Here is a 7,148-nt window from a genome sequence, read left to right as displayed (position 1 = left end):
ACAGGGCTAGAATTCACACACTTAAAATCTGTATCCTGTATTTATATGTTTCTGTAAAGCTGCTTTGAGACAATGTCCATTGTTAAAAGTGCTATACAAATACAGTTGAATTGAATGAATGTCTTCATGAGTTATGAGTTAACTTCTACTCCTCACCATTTGTGGCCATTACTTCAGGCCACAAACAAAGTACAGAGAATGATGTAATCTACACATTCATACAACCAGCAGTTAAAGCAAGTTCTCTATTCCTTTAAGATATGTAAGTGTCTATGCATAGGTCTATGTATTAAACACACACACACATTCACACTTTTTTAAGTATGATAAAATATTTACTAAGAATAGTTAGAGTTTCTGTGTATGTGTCATGACATCAATATTTGCATCCTACAAGTGGTCATGTTGAATATAAAGGATCCTGATCAGTTAAAGCATACTAATTCTTGCACTTTTGTTTCTTCAGTATAATACATGCTGTAGAAGTATAAGTGTCTTTTGTACATATATCCCCTCATTGCATTTGAAGCGTAGTGTGTGAAGCCTTGTGGTCACCAGTGCTGCATTGACTCGATATGCACCCAGACCCCTAGCAGCTCTCAACAGGAAGTGAGAAGCACACCATGCGGAGGCCTCTGCACTGACTTCAGGTCAGTTTCAAGAACTTCCCGAATGTGGCAGGGTAAGTGATTTGGCTGTCCTATTGGTTCTGCTTGGGATATGGTTTCGGCAGACCAATAGGATGAGAGCTACCCGATTATTTAAGGACCCTTATTTCTGGTATGCAAATAGGTATCTTGGTGATTCCGAGTCCCTCGCTCCTTACGGCATTTCTGGTTCCCACTTCCGCTCAGGCTTAGAGCGGCGCCGGTGGCGAATTGGCGCCGGAGATCACGTAAAGTGATTGCAACATTTAGCTGGTGGCTGAATGATGTGTGTATGTATGTTGAGCTACGGTACCTGGTAGTAATCATACTACTTCACGCTTGGTGTTTGCTAAACCCAATGGTAAGAATGGGGAGTTGAGTTAAGTCTCCTCTATTACAAACCCCTAGCTGAAGACTCTACATGTGATGCCGCTGCTGTTTTGCTTAGTGGATTGTTTTCTTCAACAATTGTTTTCCTTTACCTGGTTTTTGTTTAACGGTCATTTTCTCCGTTTGATTTATTGTTTTGCATTATTTGCTGTTTTGTTTCATGGTTTTATGTATTTTGTTTTTCTTTAGTTTTGGATGCATGTCGGGTTTTGTTTTGTAACCACATATAGTAAGAGTGAGTAGTCTGAGAGTGGTAAAATTAGTGTTCTTAACCTCAGACCTGTTTCAGGTTTATTCCACTTTTCTACTGAGAAGGTGTATGCTATGCTTTCTGTCTCCATGCTATAGTGGCTATACTTCTCATTTGTACTGTTTGCCACAATTCTGGTTCTGCTTGGGTGCTGTGAACTGCCTCTATTTCGTGTGGTGGTGTCAGTGGGCCTGGGTGTTATAGCTACCATACCAGTGTCTGTAATATCTGTCTTTCTTTGTTTAGTGTTTGTGTAATTTTGGGTTAATCTGTGTCTTCTTTCTCTTCAGGAGCCAGTGAGTCTTGGTGGGACAGAGGAGGCTGGCTGCATTTATTCGGTGGTGTGTGCCAACAAAACAACTTCCTTATGGTGTAGATGGTGTGTGTGTGTGTGTGTGTGTGTGTGTGTGTGTGTGTGTGTGTGTGTGTGTGTGTGATGATGATGATGATGATGATGATGACAATTTTTTTTGGTGTGACTTGTTGTGGGTTTGGATGACCTCCCGAGCTGTAGCTGGCCTGCCTCGTCCCTGCCAAGCCCGGGCCTGGAGAAGTTCTTAGTTTTTAAAATACTTATTGTGCTTCATGTGAAAGTGATCTTATATTTTCATGTTAAATTTTAAATGATGCTTAAGTGTCATAATAACATACAAATTTTTACATTCATACTTGCGTCTCTCACTCATGTTTCTTGCCCCGATTGGTGAAACTTATCTGTGTGCCTTTTTGTTTGGGAGTATTTCCCTGATTCTCCCCCAGGGTGACGTAGTAGGTTTTACTGAATTTGGGATAAACGTCTCCCTCCACTTGGGAATTACCACACATACACTAGCATTATCCGAGAAAACAGCAGGAGTGGTGTTGGATCAGGACCACTTCAGCCCAGATGAAACAGCAAGACTTCCTTGTGTATAAATTTGACAGCATTTCTCCTCATACTTTCTTATTATCTGGTGAAGCCTGTGCAGTAAAAGTGATGTGTTCATAAAAGAGAATTTATAAGAGAAACTTATAACACAGTAAACATGGCAAACATGTTCCATTGTGTCTGCACTTTAGCCTTTTCTACTTTATTAAGCTGTGCGTGTTTTAGCAGAACCACAGTGAGTGTCCGTGACACAGTTCATGAGAAGTGAGAAAGCCGCTAAACCACTTTCAGACAATACACTGCCTGTAAAAAGGACATTATATATAACACTGTAGGTGCACTTTTTTTGCATTTACTCCCACCTACAGCAAACATATTTCTAGACTAAGAGGCCTCAGACTCAGTGAGTGTGGAAGTGTTTTTTTGTGTCTTGGACTTGATCTTTTTGTGTCTAGTGTTGACCCCACAGTCTGAGTCGAGCTGTAGCAGGACAAACAGTCGTTCACTAACAGCAATGTGGGACTTTCATGGATATCGTGTTTCCAGCTTTGGAGTGCTAATGTTTGGAATTCTTCAGGGTATGTATGGAGATAAATTTGGGACATTTTTATTGCACATTGAGACATAAACTTTTTAATGATTCACAGTAAATTAGCTTTCTTATTCATAATGTAGGTCGGGGCAAATAATTTTACATGGCCTCTGGAAAATGTTCAGAAATGCACAAGCTAAACATGGATGACTGCATGAGTTTTTTTTTATCTTTGCACATTGTATTACACTGAAGTGTCCAAATATAGGCGTTCATTTATAGAAATAGAAAATGTTGTGAATATATTCTAAATTATTTGAGATTTGAATTTATATTACATAACTATTCTGGATTGTTACAATCGTTAAACATTAAATCTGCTGTTCATTTTACATTCAGTACATTTTCAAATGAAGTTTTATTAAACTTAATGAAATTAACTGGTATTTGGCATTTGTCACAACATCAACAGGACACCATTGCTTTAATTTTATTTTAATTTAAGTTCTGTAAGGGCTTCAGAAAAAAAGGTTGTGAATGCCAATGAGTCTGGAAAGGGATTTAAAATGATCTCCAAATTATTTGAAATACATAATTTCGCTGTGAGGAAAATCATCTACAAGTAGCGCAGATTTCAAACGACTGAAAATTTGTCCAGGACTGGCCATCTGATGCAAAAAGAAGTCTCCAAGGACCTCAACATTTCATCACAAGATCTGCTAGTAAGTCTTGTCACTGTTGGTGTCAAAGTGCATGCTTCTACAATCAGAAAGAGCTTGCAGAAATTTTTATCTGCATGAGAGACGTGCCAGGAAAAAGCCTTTGCAAGATTACAGTTTGCCAATGAACATATAGGCAAAGACCAGGCGTTTTGGAATAATGTGCTCTGGACAGACGAATCAAAGATAGAGTTGTTTGACCACAGTAACAGCAGATATGTTATGTGGTTTTGTTCAAGTATATCAACTTCATTAATAGGCACTGTTTCAAAGATGATCAAATGTTTGCTTGTCCAAATATGTCAAAAATGCCAACAATTTCCATGCGGAGTACAGTGGTGATTGAAAGTTTATGAACCGTTTAGAATTTTCTATACAAAATATCTGCATAAATATGATCTAAACCTCATTAGATTTTGACACAAGTGCTAAAAGATGATAAAGAGAACCCAATTAAACAAATGAAACAAAAATATTATACTTGGTCATTTATCTATTGAGGAAAATGATCCAATATTACATAATTGTGAGTGGCAAAAGTATGTGAACCTTTGTAAGTAGGTGAAATTGGAGTCAGGTGTTTTGAACCAATGGGATGACAATCAGATTTGAGTAAGCATCCTGGTTTATTTAAAGAACAGGGATCTATCCAAATTTGATCTTCATAACACATGTTTGTGGAAGTGTATCATGGCATGAACATATGTTACTTACCATATGTTTCTATATGTGTGTTGATGCAAATGAGGCAGTATATACTGTGATACTCTAGATGTTCTTTCACTGATAGGAACTGAAATGAGATTTACCAGGTAAAAATCTCCATACAACTGTGGCATTAGAATAAACCTGGTGAATCTGGTGAACTTTATACCAGTCCGCTAGGTTCATCTTCTCTTGTGGCTTGTCAGCACAAACCACCACTAGGGGGCGGCCTAAGAGTAACATGTTACAGTAGTCTCTAAACTTACATACGACATTCGTATATATGTTTCTAACTTCAATAGTATTTGAAGGGAATTAGTTTTCATAAAACCATCTGTAAAATGTTCATCTAGGTGTCAGCTATAACGCACACCTTTTCGATTTTTTATATTTAGATACAAACCAACTTTATACCAGTCCGCTAGGTTCATCTTCTCTCAAAAGTAGGTTGCATGTTGCAGTGAAGGAAAATATGCAATTATTCCTTTCGGAAATCTATTAATTTGGTACATTGTAGCAATATTTTATTTCTGAGTAAGAACTGATAATGATGAGTGGTCATGCTGCATACAAGTTAGCTAATTTATAGCGGCAGCTAATATTTCCCCTTCCTTCCATATAGGAGCATGCCCACAAAAGACTTCTCACACACTGAATATCCACCTATATATTTTTTTCATCAGGTATATGTCCTTGTTCCTATTTTAACCCGTAAGAACCCATGGTCACACAGGTGTCACAAATACTAGGATGAGCTGGAAAGGTCCCTTTAAAGCTTTATCCCTGACTTTTAACTCAGAAATCGCTAAGTGACATCTACTGAACATCCAGGTCAGGTCATGTGACAATATCTAAGTTTTGTGTTACCATGACATCATTTCCAAAATCGTGGTCTGCGTTTTTGGCACATGATGCAGTGTCAGCAACCTAACAGCAAACACCACATCTCAAATGTAAGGCTAGTATCAAAAATTACTCCATGGTTCTTCATATTGCGTTGAGTCTCTAGAACAGAGCCATCAACAAATAAAGAAAGTGAACCAGCTTTGAGAATTTGCTGACGGGAACCTATAACAATAACTTCAGTTTTCTCACTATTCAGGCCCAGAAAATTATTATTCATCCACATTTTTATCCCAGAAATACAGTCAGAAAGAAAACAAACATCAAGGTTTTCACCAGATTTTGAGTGAATGTAGATTAGGCTATTGTCAGCATAAAAGTGATAATGGAGGCCGAGCGATCGCAGCAGACACCCAAGTGGAGATAAATAAATACTGAAAAGTAAATGGCCTAAAACTGAACCGTGAGGAACACCAGTGAGCACAGAGCTAATGTCAGACCTGTAACCACCCATGGAAATAAACTGGGAACGGTCAGTAAAATAGGATTTAAACCAGTTTAAAATTGTCCCAGACACACCAAAAACACTTTCAAGTCAGGTAAGTAAAAGACCATGATCCACAGTATTGAAGGCAGCTCTAAGATCAAGAAGAATAAGAATGGATGTAGTGCCAGAATCAGAGGCCATCAACAAGTCATTGGTAACTTGGTGGTAAAAGCATTAACGTGAACCTGTTTATGATTTGGAACAAGTGTCTGGGATTATTTTGATTGTTTACAATTGCCTGAGAGAAATAAAATGACCTTTCAGTCTCCATTAATGCTCGGTAATCACCCAGACAATCCTTTCACGCTTGATAGTAGACATTAAAGCTGGTAAGGCACCCTTTGAGTAAATTAGTTAAATGTACCGTGCGCAATTATTGCATGAACTGGAACTAAGAATCTTCCTTTTTAAGAATTTTGAGTAGCCTACTGTTTTTTCCACTGAGTGATGTCCAAATTATAAATTATAAGTGACTGTTATTTAGACTGTCTGCCACCCAAAACCAATACGTAAGGTACCACGCTACAGGGTGTGTGTGTGATTGAGTGCCTGCTTAACTGTGTGCGTTTGTAGAGCAAATTAAACAGAGTGTGTGTTTTTTTTTTAATCTTTTGTCTAATTATCATAACTGTTAAAATTAATTGCAAAGTTGACGACTGCTTCATAGACCTTAATACCTGGCAAATCTTAGTCTTGTTACACTACTGTAATTAAACATCTCTCTACTGTGCTTTACATCATCATACTTCTCTACACGTTCATCTTTACAATCAACGTGTTTACTACATGTTCACTTTTTTTAAAAGCTTGAAACACTCCATTATTTCATTAATGTGTGTAAATAGGAACCCAAATCACAAGGGCTCATGAAAAGTGTCTTTTCTCTCGTGAATGTGGTCAGTAATTCACCTCCGAAATGCTAACACTGCTACTCTGTGAGCTTATAATTGAAGAGGATGTGCAGGATAATTTCACTTCAGATGGCGTTACAATCAGCTTTCATGGTTTAAATAATTCAGAAGATTTAAATGATGATGGCCATTGAATAAGAAAGCCTATTTTCAGATGTATCTACTGTAATCTCATCAGACAATGATTTATCAGGTACATTTTACTGGGGCACAGCAACCTTTTACTGGGCAGTAAAAAAAAAAAAAAAAGTCTAGCAGCACTCCTGCATTTGACCTTGCTGTGACCTTGACCCTGTTTGGATCAATTCCAAAATCTAATCAGTTCAAGCATAACAGTGGCTTTATAAATAAGTGTATTTCATATTTTTAGAAATATGATGAAAATGCAGTTTTATTTTAAAGCTCCATGAATCAGTGTTTAGGTCAGGCTCCTGGAGCAAACCTTTAAGGAAGGGAAAAAAAACAATAGTGCCTATTAATCATGCTAATGAACATGGTCTTTGTCCTGCAAGCAGGCTTGCCAGTGTTATGCTTTTTACACTACATAGAGTCCATGTTATGTATTACATGGTTCATTAACGCACAGGCTACTTTAGTTTGACTTCATGAAGCAGCAGGAAGAATGAGGATTAGATTATCTAGAAGAGATTCCTGTAGGCTGTGGACATTCTACTAGATAACTGTTATATATTACTTCTCTACTAGAATACTGTCAATATTCTGAGGTTTCTTGGCA

The sequence above is a fragment of the Ictalurus punctatus genome, chromosome 7 (assembly GCF_001660625.3).
Source record: "Ictalurus punctatus breed USDA103 chromosome 7, Coco_2.0, whole genome shotgun sequence".
NCBI lineage: Eukaryota > Metazoa > Chordata > Actinopteri > Siluriformes > Ictaluridae > Ictalurus > Ictalurus punctatus.
The sequence above is the reverse complement of the archived record's forward strand: the minus strand, read 5'-3'. Positions refer to the sequence as shown.